This window comes from Carcharodon carcharias, assembly GCF_017639515.1.
Source record: "Carcharodon carcharias isolate sCarCar2 chromosome 19 unlocalized genomic scaffold, sCarCar2.pri SUPER_19_unloc_5, whole genome shotgun sequence".
NCBI classification, from domain to species: domain Eukaryota; kingdom Metazoa; phylum Chordata; class Chondrichthyes; order Lamniformes; family Lamnidae; genus Carcharodon; species Carcharodon carcharias.
Window position 1 is genome coordinate 366,049 of NW_024470569.1, and position 12,997 is coordinate 379,045.

Genomic DNA, 12,997 nt, shown 5'->3' on the forward strand with positions numbered 1-12,997 from the left:
CTCTCCCTCTCTCTCTCTTTCTATTCTGGCCTCTCTCTCTCTCTGTCCCGGTCTCTCTATCTCTCTCACTCTCCATCCCGGTCTCTCTATCTTTCTCTCTCTCTATCCCGTACTCTCTCTCGATCCGCGTCTCTCAGTCTCTCTATCCCGTTCTCCCTCTCTCTCTATCCCGGTCTCTCTCTCTCTCTATCCCGGTCTCTATCTCTCTCTCTCTATCTCGGTCTCTCTCTCTCTCTCTCTATCATGGTCTCTCTCTCTATCTCTATCCCAGTCACTCTCTCTCTCTCTCTATCCCGGTCTCTCTGTCTCTCTCTCTCTCTGTCCCGGTCTCTCTCTCTCTCTATCCTGGTCCCTCTCTCTCTCTCTCTATCCCTCTCCTTCTCTCTCTCTCTCTATCCCGGCCTCTCTCTCTCTCTCTATCCTGGTGTCTCTCTCTCTCTCTCTATGTTGGTCTCTCTCCCTCTCTCTATCCCGTTCTCTCTTTCACTCTCTCTATCTATCCCTGTCTCTCTCTCTCTCTCTCTCTATCCCGGTCTCTCTCTCTCTCTCTCTATCCCAGTCTCTCTCTATCCCGTTTCCTCTCCCTCCCTCTATCCTGGTCTCTCTCTCTCTATCTCTCTCTATCCCGGTCTCTCTCTCACTCTCTCTCTTTATCCCGGTCTCACTCTCTCTCTCTATCCCGGTCTTTCTCTCTATCCCGGTCTCTCTCTCTCTGTCCCGGTCTCTCTATCTCTCTCACTCTCTATCCCAGTCTCTCTATCTTTCTCTCTCTCTATCCCGGACTCTCTCTCGATCCACGTCTTTCAGTCTCTCTATCCCGCTCTCTATCCCCCACCTCTCTCTCTCTATCCAGGTCTCTCTCTCTCTCTATCTCTCTCTCACTCCCGGTCTTTCTCTCTCTCTCTCTCTCTATATCCCGGTCTCACTCTCTCTCTATCCGGGTCTCTCTCTCCCTCTCTCTCTCTCTCTCTATCCCGGTCTCTCACTCTCTCTCTCTCTCTATCCTGGTCTCTATCTCTCTCTATCCCGGTGTCTCTCTCCCTCTCTCTCTATCCCGGTCTCTCTCTCTCTCTCTCTCTCTCTCTCTATCCCGGTCTCTCCCTCTCTCTCTCACTCTCTATCAATGCCTCTCTCTCTCCCTCTCTATCCTGGTCTCTCCCTCTCTCTCTCTCTCGCTATCCCGGTCTCGCTCTCACTCTATCCCTCTCCCTCTCTATCTCTATCCCGGTCCCTATGCCGGTCTCTGTCTCTCTCTCTCTCTATCCCGGTCTCTCTCTCTCTCCCTCTATCCCGGTCTCACTTTCTCAATCTCCTACCCGGTCTCTCCCTCTCTAGCACGGTCTCTCTCTCTATCTCTATCCCAGTCACTTTCTCTCTCTCTCTATCGCGGTCACTCTCTCTATCCTGGTCTCTCTCTCTCTCTCTCTCTATCCCGGTCTCTCTCTCTCTCTCTCGAGCCTATTCTCTCTCTCTCTCTATCCCAGTTTCTATTCCGGTCTCGCGCTCTCTCTCTATCCCGGTCTCTCTCTCTCTCTCTATCCCGGTCTCTCTCTCTCTCACTCTATCCTGGTCTCTCTCTCTCTCTCGCTATCCCGGTCTCTCTCTCTCTCTCTCGATCCTAGTCTCTCTCTCTCTCTATCCCAGTTTCTATCCAGGTCTCGCTCTCTCTCTCTATCCCGGTCTCTCTCTCTCTATCCCGGTCTCACTCTCTCTCTCTATCATGGTCTCTCTCTCTCTCTAGCCTAGTCTCTCTCTCTCACTCTCTATCCCAGTTTCTAGCCCGGTCTCTCTCTCTCTCTCTATCTCGGTCTATCTCTCTCTCTCTATCCCGGTCTCTCTCTCTCTCTCTCTATCCCGGTCTCTCTCTCACTCTCTCTAGCCTGGACTCTCTCTCTCTGTCTCTATCCCGGTCTCTCTGTCTCTATCTTTCTCTATCCCGGTCTCTCTCTCTCTCTCTCTCTCTCCCTATCCCGGTCTCTCTCTCTCTCTCTATCCCTCTCCCTCTCTCTCTCTTTCTATCCCGGCCTCTCTCTCTCTCTATCCTGGTCCCTCTCTCTCTCTCTCTATCCCTCTCCTTCTCTCTCTCTCTCTATCCCGGCCTCTCTCTCTCTCTCTATCCTGATGTCTCTCTCTCCCTCTCTATGTTGGTCTCTCTCCCTCTCTCTATCCCGTTCTCTCTTTCACTCTCTCTCTCTATCCCTGTCTCTCTCTCTGTCTCTCTCTATCCCGGTCTCTCTCTCTCTCTCTCTATCCCAGTCTCTCTCTATCCCGTTTCCTCTCCCTCCCTCTATCCCGGTCTCTCTCTCTCTATCTCTCTCTATCCCGGTCTCTCTCTCACTCTCTCTCTTTATCCCGGTCTCACTCTCTCTCTCTATCCCGGTCTTTCTCTCTATCCCGGTCTCTCTCTCTCTGTCCCGGTCTCTCTATCTCTCTCACTCTCTATCCCAGTCTCTCTATCTTTCTCTCTCTCTATCCCGGACTCTCTCTCGATCCACGTCTTTCAGTCTCTCTATCCCGCTCTCTATCCCCCACCTCTCTCTCTCTATCCAGGTCTCTCTCTCTCTCTATCTCTCTCTCACTCCCGGTCTCTCTCTCTCTCTCTCTCTCTATATCCCGGTCTCACTCTCTCTCTATCCGGGTCTCTCTCTCCCTCTCTCTCTCTCTCTCTATCCCGGTCTCTCACTCTCTCTCTCTCTCTATCCTGGTCTCTATCTCTCTCTATCCCGGTGTCTCTCTCCCTCTCTCTCTATCCCGGTCTCTCTCTCTCTCTCTCTCTCTCTCTCTCTCTCTCTATCCCGGTCTCTCCCTCTCTCTCTCACTCTCTATCAATGCCTCTCTCTCTCCCTCTCTATCCTGGTCTCTCCCTCTCTCTCTCTCTCGCTATCCCGGTCTCGCTCTCACTCTATCCCTCTCCCTCTCTATCTCTCTCTATCCCGGTCCCTATGCCGGTCTCTGTCTCTCTCTCTCTCTATCCCGGTCTCTCTCTCTCTCCCTCTATCCCGGTCTCACTTTCTCAATCTCCTACCCGGTCTCTCCCTCTCTAGCACGGTCTCTCTCTCTATCTCTATCCCAGTCACTTTCTCTCTCTCTCTATCGCGGTCACTCTCTCTATCCTGGTCTCTCTCTCTCTCTCTCTCTATCCCGGTCTCTCTCTCTCTCTCTCGAGCCTATTCTCTCTCTCTCTCTATCCCAGTTTCTATCCCGGTCTCGCGCTCTCTCTCTATCCCGGTCTCTCTCTCTCTCTCTATCACGGTCTCTCTCTCTCTCTCTCTCTCTATCCCGGTCTCTCTCTCTCTCTCTCTAGCGTTGTCTCTCTCTCTCTGTCTCTATCCCGGTCTCTTTCTCTCTCTCTCTCTATCCAGGTCTCTCTCTCTCTCTCTCTCTCTATCCCGGTCTCTCTCTCTCTCTCTATCCCGGTCTCTTTCTCTCTCTCTCTCTATCCACGTCTCTCTCTCTCTCTCTCTCTCTATCCCGGTCTCTCTCTCTCTCTCTATCCCGGTCTCTCTCTCTCTCTCTCTCTATCCCGGTCTCTCTCTCTCTATCCCGGTCTCTCTCTCTCTCTCTCTTTATCCCGGTCTCTCTCTCTATCCTGGACTCTCTGTCTCGCTCTCTCTCTATCCCGGTCTCTCTGTCTCTCTCTCTCTCTATCCCGGTCTCTCTCTCTATCCTGGACTCTCTGTCTCGCTCTCTCTCTATCCCGGTCTCTCTCTCTCTATCCCGGTCTCTCTCTCTCTCTCTCTTTATCCCGGTCTCTCTCTCTATCCTGGACTCTCTGTCTCGCTCTCTCTCTATCCCGGTCTCTCTGTCTCTCTCTCTCTCTATCCCGGTCTCTCTCTCTATCCTGGACTCTCTGTCTCGCTCTCTCTCTATCCCGGTCTCTCTCTCTCTACCCCGGTCTCTCTCCCAAGCCTAGTCTTTCTCTCTCTCTATCCCTGTTTCTATCCCGGTCTCGCTCTCTCTCTCTATCCCGGTCTCTCTCTCTCTCTCTCCTGGTCTCTCTCTTGTTCTCTCTCTAGCCTAGTCTCTCTCTCTCACTCACTATCCCAGTTTCTAGCCCGGTCTCTCTCTCTCTCTATCTCGGTCTCTCTCTCTCTCTCTATCTCGGTCTCTCTCTCTCTCTCTCTATCATGGTCTCTCTCTCTATCTCTATCCCAGTCACTCTCTCTCTCTCTCTCTATCCCGGTCTCTCTGTCTCTCTCTCTCTCTGTCCCGGTCTCTCTCTCTCTCTATCCTGGTCCCTCTCTCTCTCTCTCTATCCCTCTCCTTCTCTCTCTCTCTCTATCCCGGCCTCTCTCTCTCTCTCTATCCTGGTGTCTCTCTCTCTCTCTCTATGTTGGTCTCTCTCCCTCTCTCTATCCCGTTCTCTCTTTCACTCTCTCTATCTATCCCTGTCTCTCTCTCTCTCTCTCTCTATCCCGGTCTCTCTCTCTCTCTCTCTCTATCCCAGTCTCTCTCTATCCCGTTTCCTCTCCCTCCCTCTATCCCGGTCTCTCTCTCTCTATCTCTCTCTATCCCGGTCTCTCTCTCACTCTCTCTCTTTATCCCGGTCTCACTCTCTCTCTCTATCCCGTTCTTTCTCTCTATCCCGGTCTCTCTCTCTCTGTCCCGGTCTCTCTATCTCTCTCACTCTCTATCCCAGTCTCTCTATCTTTCTCTCTCTCTATCCCGGACTCTCTCTCGATCCACGTCTTTCAGTCTCTCTATCCCGCTCTCTATCCCCCACCTCTCTCTCTCTATCCAGGTCTCTCTCTCTCTCTATCTCTCTCTCACTCCCGGTCTTTCTCTCTCTCTCTCTCTCTATATCCCGGTCTCACTCTCTCTCTATCCGGGTCTCTCTCTCCCTCTCTCTCTCTCTCTCTATCCCGGTCTCTCACTCTCTCTCTCTCTCTATCCTGGTCTCTATCTCTCTCTATCCCGGTGTCTCTCTCCCTCTCTCTCTATCCCGGTCTCTCTCTCTCTCTCTCTCTCTATCCCGGTCTCTCCCTCTCTCTCTCACTCTCTATCAATGCCTCTCTCTCTCCCTCTCTATCCTGGTCTCTCCCTCTCTCTCTCTCTCGCTATCCCGGTCTCGCTCTCACTCTATCCCTCTCCCTCTCTATCTCTCTCTATCCCGGTCCCTATGCCGGTCTCTGTCTCTCTCTCTCTCTATCCCGGTCTCTCTCTCTCTCCCTCTATCCCGGTCTCACTTTCTCAATCTCCTACCCGGTCTCTCCCTCTCTAGCACGGTCTCTCTCTCTATCTCTATCCCAGTCACTTTCTCTCTCTCTCTATCGCGGTCACTCTCTCTATCCTGGTCTCTCTCTCTCTCTCTCTCTATCCCGGTTTCTCTCTCTCTCTCTCGAGCCTATTCTCTCTCTCTCTCTATCCCAGTTTCTATCCCGGTCTCGCGCTCTCTCTCTATCCCGGTCTCTCTCTCTCTCTCTATCACGGTCTCTCTCTCTCTCTCTCTCTCTATCCCGGTCTCTCTCTCTCTCTCTCTAGCGTTGTCTCTCTCTCTCTGTCTCTATCCCGGTCTCTTTCTCTCTCTCTCTCTATCCAGGTCTCTCTCTCTCTCTCTCTCTCTATCCCGGTCTCTCTCTCTCTCTCTATCCCGGTCTCTCTCTCTCTCTCTCTCTATCCACGTCTCTCTCTCTCTCTCTCTCTCTATCCCGGTCTCTCTCTCTCTCTCTATCCCGGTCTCTCTCTCTCTCTCTCTCTATCCCGGTCTCTCTCTCTCTATCCCGGTCTCTCTCTCTCTCTCTCTTTATCCCGGTCTCTCTCTCTATCCTGGACTCTCTGTCTCGCTCTCTCTCTATCCCGGTCTCTCTGTCTCTCTCTCTCTCTATCCCGGTCTCTCTCTCTATCCTGGACTCTCTGTCTCGCTCTCTCTCTATCCCGGTCTCTCTCTCTCTACCCCGGTCTCTCTCCCAAGCCTAGTCTTTCTCTCTCTCTATCCCTGTTTCTATCCCGGTCTCGCTCTCTCTCTCTATCCCGGTCTCTCTCTCTCTCTCTCCTGGTCTCTCTCTTGTTCTCTCTCTAGCCTAGTCTCTCTCTCTCATTCTCTATCCCAGTTTCTAGCCCGGTCTCTCTCTCTCTCTATCTCGGTCTCTCTCTCTCTCTCTCTCTATCATGGTCTCTCTCTCTATCTCTATCCCAGTCACTCTCTCTCTCTCTCTATCCCGGTCTCTCTCTCTATCCCGGTCTCTCTGTCTCTCTCTCTCTCTGTCCCGGTCTCTCTCTCTCTTTTTCGAGCCTAGTCTCTCTCTCTGTCCCAGTTTCTATCCCGGTCTCGCTCTCTCTCTCTATCCCGGTCTCTCTCTCTCTCTCTGTATCCCGGTCTCTCTCTCTCTCTCTCTATCCCGGTCTCTCTCTCTCTCTCTCTAGCCTAGTCTCTCTCTCTCTCTCTCTCTAGCCTAGTCTCTCTCTCTCACTCTCTATCCCAGTTTCTAGCCCGGTCTCTCTCTCTCTCTATCTCGGTCTCTCTCTCTCTCTCTATCTCGGTCTCTCTCTCTCTCTCTCTATCATGGTCTCTCTCTCTATCTCTATCCCAGTCACTCTCTCTCTCTCTCTATCCCGGTCTCTCTGTCTCTCTCTCTCTCTGTCCCGGTCTCTCTCTCTCTTTTTCGAGCCTAGTCTCTCTCTCTGTCCCAGTTTCTATCCCGGTCTCGCTCTCTCTCTCTAGCCCGTTCTCTCTCTCTCTCTCTATCCCGGTGTCTCTCTCACTCTCTCTAACCCGGTCTCTCTCTCTCTCTGTCTCTATCCTGGTCCCTCTGTCTATATCTCTCTCTATCTCGGTCTCTCGCTCTCTCTCTCTCTCTATCCCGGTCTCTCTCTCTATCCAAGTCTCTATATCTCTCTCTCTCTCTATCCCTGTCTCTCTAACTCTCTCTCTCTTTATCCCGGTCTCTCTATCTTTCTCTCTCTCTATCCCGGACTCTCTCTCGATCCCCGTCTCTCTCTCTCTCTCTCATTCCCGGTCTCTGAGTCTTTCTCTCTCTATCCCGGTCTCTCTCTCTCTCTCTCTCTATCCCGGTCTCTCTCTCTCTCTCTATCCTGGTCTCTCTCTCTCTCTCTCTCCCGGTCTCTCTCTCCCTCTCTCTAACCCGGTCTCTCTCTCTCTGTCTCTCCCGGTCTCTCTCTCCCCCCCTCTAACCCGGTCTCTCTCTCTCTCTCTCTATCCCGGTCTCTCTCTCTCTCTCTCCCTATCCGCGTCTCTCTCCCTCTCTCTCTCTATCCCTCTGCCTCTCTCTCTCTCTCTATCCCAGTCTCCCTCTCTCTCTCTCTCCATCCCGGTCTCTCTCTCTCTCTCTATCCGGTCTCTCTCTCTCTCTATCCCGGTCCTTCTCTCTCTCTCTCTCTCTCTATCCCGGTCTCTCTCTCTCTCTCTCTCTCTATGCCAGTCTCTCTCTCTCTCTCTATCCCGGTCTCTCTCTCCCTCACTCTCTATCCCGGTGTCTCTCTCTCTCTATCCCGGTCTTTCTCTCTCTCTCTCTATCACGGTCTCTCTCTCTCTCTCTCTCTCTCTATCCCGGTCTCTCTCTCCATCCCGGTCTCTCTCTCTCTCTCTATCCCGGTCTCTCTCTCTCTCTCTATCCTGGTCTCTCTCTCTCTCTCTATCCTGGTCTCTCTCTCTGTTTCTCTCCATCCCGGTCCCTCTCTCTGTCTCTCTCTATCCTGGTCTCTCTCTCTCTATCCTGGTCTCTCTCTCTCTCTCTATCCCGGCCTCTCTCTCTTTCTCTATTCCGGTCTCTCTCTCTCTCTCTATCCCGGCCTCTCTCTCTCTCTCTCTCTATCCCGGTCTCTCTCTCTCTCTATCCCGGTCTCTCTCACTCTCTCTCTATCCCGGTCTTTCTCTCTCTCTCTCTATCCCGGTCTCTCTCTCTCTCTCTCACTCTATCCCGGTCTCTCGCTCTCTCTCTCTCTATCCCGGTCTCTCTCTCTCTCTCTATCCCGGTCTCTCTCTCTCTCTATCCCGGTCTTTCTCTCTCTCTCTCTCTCTATCCCGGTCTCTCTCTCTCTCTATGCCAGTCTCTCTCTCTATCCCGGTCTCTCTCTCTCTCTATCCCGGTCTCTCGCTCTCTCTCTATCCCGGTCTCTCTCTCTCTCTCTATCCCGGTCTCTCTCTCTCTCTATCCCGGTCTTTCTCTCCCTCTCTCTCTCTATCCCGGTCTCTCTCTCTCTCTCTCTCTATGCCAGTCTCTCTCTCTCTCTCTATCCCGGTCTCTCTCTCTCTCTATCCCGGTCTCTCGCTCTCTCTCTATCCCGGTCTCTCTCTCTCTCTCTATCCCGGTCTCTCTCTCTCTCTATCCAGGTCTTTCTCTCCCTCTCTCTCTCTATCCCGGTCTCTCTCTCTCTCTCTCTCTATGCCAGTCTCTCTCTCTCTCTCTATCCCGGTCTCTCTCTCTCTCTATCCCGGTCTCTCTCTCTCTCTATCCCGGTCATTCTCTCTCTCTCTCTATCACGGTCTCTCTCTCTATCCCGGTCTCTCTCTCTCTCTCCCGGTCTCTCTCTCTCTCTAGCCCGGTCTCTCTCTCTCTCTATCCCGGTCTCTCTCTCTCTCTCTATCCCGGTCCTTCACTCTCTCTATCCCGGTCTCTCTCTCTATCCCGGTCTCTCTCTCTCTCTATCCCGGTCTTTCTCTCTCTCTCTCTATACCGGTCTCTCTCTCTCTCTATCCCGGTCTTTCTCTCTCTCTCTCTATCACGGTCTCTCTCTCTATCCCGGTCTCTCTCTCTCTCTATCCCGGTCTTTCTCTCTCTCTCTCTATACCGGTCTCTCTCTCTCTCTCTATCCCGGTCTCTCTCTCTCTCTCTATCCCGGTCTCTCTCTCTCTCTATCCCGGTCCTTCTCTCTCTCTATCTCGGCCTCTCTCTCTCTCTCTATCCTGGTGTCTCCCTCTCTCTCTCTATGTTGGTCTCTCTCTCTCTCTCTCTCTATCCCGGTCTCTCTCTCTCTATCCCGGTCTCTCTCTCTCTATCCCGGTCTCTCTCTCTCTCTCTCTTTATCCCGTTCCCTCTCTCTATCCCGGTCTTTCTCTCTCTCTCTCTCTCTCTTTCCCGATCTCTCTCTCTCTCTCTCTCTCTCTCACCCGGTCACTCTCTCTCTCTCTATCCCGGACTCTCTCTCGATACCCGTCTCTCTCTCTCTCTTTCTCCATCACGGTCTCTCAGTCTCTCTCTCTCTATCCCGGTCTCCATCTCTCTCTATCCTGGTCTCTCTCTCTCTCTCTCTCTCTCTCTCCCAGTCTCTCTCTCCCTCTCTCTAACCCGGTCTCTCTATCTCTCTCCCTATCCCCGTCTCTCTCTCTCTCTCTCTATCCCTCTGCCTTTCCCTGTCTCTCTATCCCGGTCTCTCTCTCTCTATCCCGGTCTCTCTATCTCTCTCTCTCTATCCCGGTCTCTCTCTCTCTCTCTCTCTCTATCCCGGTCTCTATCTCTCTCTCTCTATCCCAGTCTCTCTCTCTCTCTATCCCGGTCTCTCTCTCTCTCTCTTTATCCCGGTCTCTCTCTCTCTCTCTATCCCGGTCTCTCTCTCTCTCTTTCTCTCTATCCCGGTCTCTCTTTCTCTCTCTCTTTCTATCCCGGTCTCTCTCTCTCTCTCTCTCTATCCTGGTCTCTCTCTCTCTCTATCCCGGTCTCTCTCTCTCTCTCTCTATCCCGGTCTTTCTCTCTCTCTTTCTCTATCCCGGTCTCTCTCTCTCTCTCTCTCTATGCCAGTCTCTCTCTCTCTCCCTATCCCTGTCTCTCTCTCTCTCTATCCCTCTGCCTCTCTCTCTCTCTCTATCCCAGTCTCCCTCTCTCTCTCTCTCTATCCCGGTCTCTCTCTCTCTCTCTCTCTATCCTGGTCTCTCTCTCTCTCTCTATCCCGGTCTCTCTCTATCCTGGTCTCTCTCTCTCTCTCTCTCTATCCCGGTCTCTCTCTCTCTCTCTCTATCCCGGTCTCTCTCTCTCTCTATCCCGGTCTCTCTCTCTCTCTCTCTATCCCGGTCTCTCTCTCTCTCTATCCCGGTCTCTCTCTCTCTCTCTCTCTCCGTGTCTCTCTCTCTCTCTCTCTATCCCGGTCTCTCTCTCTCTCTCTCTCTCTCTCTATCCCGGTCTCTCTCTCTCTATCCGTGTCTCTCTCTCTCTCTCTCTCTCTATCCCGGTCTCTCTCTCTCTATCCCGGTCTCTCTCTCTCTCTCTCTATCCCGGTCTCTCTCTCTCTCTATCCCGGTCTCTCTCTCTCTCTCTCTATCCCGGTCTCTCTCTCTCTCTCTATCCCGGTCTCTCTCTCTCTCTATCCCGGTCTCTCTCTCTCTCTCTCTATCCCGGTCACTCTCTCTCTCTATCCCGGTCACTCTCTCTCTCTCTCTCTCTCTATCCCGATCTCTCTCTCTCTCTCTCTCTATCCCGGTCTCTCTCTCTCTATCCCGGTCTCTCTCTCTCTCTCCCGGTCTCTCTCTCTCTCTCCCTCTATCCCGGTCTCTCTCTCTCTCTATCCCGGTCTCTCTCTCTCTCTCTCTATCCTGGTCTCTCTCTCTCTCTATCCCGGTCTCTCTCTCTCTCTCTTTATCTCTATCCCGGTCTCTCTCTCTCTCTCTCTCTCTCTATCCCGGTCTCTCTCTCTCTCTCGCTCTATCCCGGTCACTCTCTCTCTCTCTCTCTCTATCCCAGTCTCTCTCTCTCTATCCCGGTCTCTCTCTCTCTCTCTCTATCCCAGTCTCTCTCTTTCTCTATCTCGGTCTCTCTCTTTCTCTATCTCGGTCTCTCTCTCTCTCTCTCTATCCCGGTCTCTCTCTCTCTCTATCCCGGTCTCTCTCTCTCTCTCTCTATCCCGGTCTCTCTATCCCGGTCTCTCTCTCTCTCTCTCTATCCCGGTCTCTCTCTCTCTCTCTCTATTCCGGTCTTTCTCTCTCTCTCTCTCTATCCCGATCCTGTTCTCCGGTTGTTGATCGGGTTAATTCCCGGGTTGGATAATCTATCAGACACAGAGAGAGAGATCCCCGTGATCCACTCTCCCAGCCCAGAACAGATCCCCGCCGTCAGGCTCCGACCGGGGAACAGATCCCTCCGATACACTGACCGATCGCAGACCAGATCCCTCTGACCCCATCTCCAGTCCCATCCACAGATCACAGAGATCCACTCCACGACCCAGAACAGATCCCTACGATCCAGCCTCCGATCCCAGAACAGATCTCACCGATGTCTGTCTCCGATCCCTGAACAGATCCCTCTGACCGAGCCTCAGATCCGCGGGGAGATTCCTCCGATCCGGTCCTCGATCCCGGAACAGATCGAGTCTCTGACGCAGACCCCGGTGAAAGTGGGACAGATCCCTCTTGCCGGTGATCCAGTCGCCCCTGGAGATCTCCCAGCTGCCGGGCCAGGAATTCACTGGGAGAAGGATTCCCGATCCCAGGACAAAGTCGGTCTGAACTCCGAACAAACTTGTACTTGGGGGATGTTCAAAACTTGGATCTCAAACCCCGGGCGAAGTGCGGGAGCGAGAGACCCCTGCTGGTCCCACTCCGTCCCTCACCCTCACTCTCACTCCAAACCCTCACCCTCACCCTCACCCTCACTCCCACTCCAAACCCTCTCCCTCACCCTCACCCTCACTCCCACTCCAAACCCTCTCCCTCACCCTCACTCCCACTCCAAACCCTCTCCCTCACCCTCACTCCCACTCCAAACCCTCTCCCTCACCCTCACCCTCACTCCCACTCCAAACCCTCTCCCTCACCCTCACCCTCACCCTCAATCCCACTCCAAACCCTCACCCTCACCCTCACCCTCACTCCCACTCCAAACCCTCTCCCTCACCCTCACCCTCAATCCCACTCCAAACCCTCACCCTCACCCTCACTCTCACTCCAAACCCTCTCCCTCACCCTCACTCCCACTCCAAACCCTCTCCCTCACCCTCACTCCCACTCCAAACCCTCTCCCTCACCCTCACTCCCACTCCAAACCCTCTCCCTCACCCTCACCCTCACTCCCACTCCAAACCCTCTCCCTCACCCTCACCCTCACTCCCACTCCAAACCCTCTCCCTCACCCTCACTCCCACTCCAAACCCTCTCCCTCACCCTCACCCTCACTCCCACTCCAAACCCTCTCCCTCACCCTCACTCCCACTCCAAACCCTCTCCCTCACCCTCACCCTCACTCCCACTCCAAACCCTCTCCCTCACCCTCACTCCCACTCCAAACCCTCTCCCTCACCCTCACTCCCACTCCAAACCCTCTCCCTCACCCTCACCCTCACTCTCACTCCAAACCCTCTCCCTCACCCTCACCCTCACTCCCACTCCAAACCCTCTCCCTCACCCTCACTCCCACTCCAAACCCTCTCCCTCTCCCTCACCCTCACTCCCACTCCAAACCCTCTCCCTCACCCTCACTCCCACTCCAAACCCTCTCCCTCACCCTCACTCCCACTCCGTCCCTCACCCTCACTCTCACTCCAAACCCTCACCCTCACCCTCACCCTCACTCCCACTCCAAACCCTCTCCCTCACCCTCACCCTCACTCCCACTCCAAACCCTCTCCCTCACCCTCACTCCCACTCCAAACCCTCTCCCTCACCCTCACTCCCACTCCAAACCCTCTCCCTCACCCTCACCCTCACTCCCACTCCAAACCCTCTCCCTCACCCTCACTCCCACTCCAAACCCTCACCCTCACTCCCACTCCAAACCCTCTCCCTCACCCTCACTCCCACTCCAAACCCTCTCCCTCACCCTCACCCTCACCCTCACCCTCAATCCCACTCCAAACCCTCTCCCTCACCCTCACCCTCACTCCCACTCCAAACCCTCTCCCTCACCCTCACCCTCACTCCCACTCCAAACCCTCTCCCTCACCCTCACTCTCACTCCCACTCCAAACCCTCTCCCTCACCCTCACCCTCACTCCCACTCCAAACCCTCTCCCTCACCCTCACTCTCACTCCAAACCCTCTCCCTCACCCTCACTCTCACTCCAAACCCTCTCCCTCACCCTCACTCCCACTCCAAACCCTCTCCCTCACCCT

At 53.8% G+C, this 12,997-nt stretch overlaps 1 protein-coding gene across 1 annotated transcript in view; it reads right to left on the reverse strand.

Moving 5' to 3' along the window:
• Nucleotides 1-11,386, reverse strand: part of egfl7 (EGF-like-domain, multiple 7) — a 304,651-nt gene extending 293,265 nt beyond the window's left edge. Inside the window, exon 1 of the mRNA XM_041180609.1 lies at nt 11,161-11,386. The gene's annotated coding sequence lies outside the window, so the exon portion shown is untranslated. The remainder of the gene's footprint in view (nt 1-11,160) is intronic.
• Nucleotides 11,387-12,997: the final 1,611 nt, after the last annotated feature.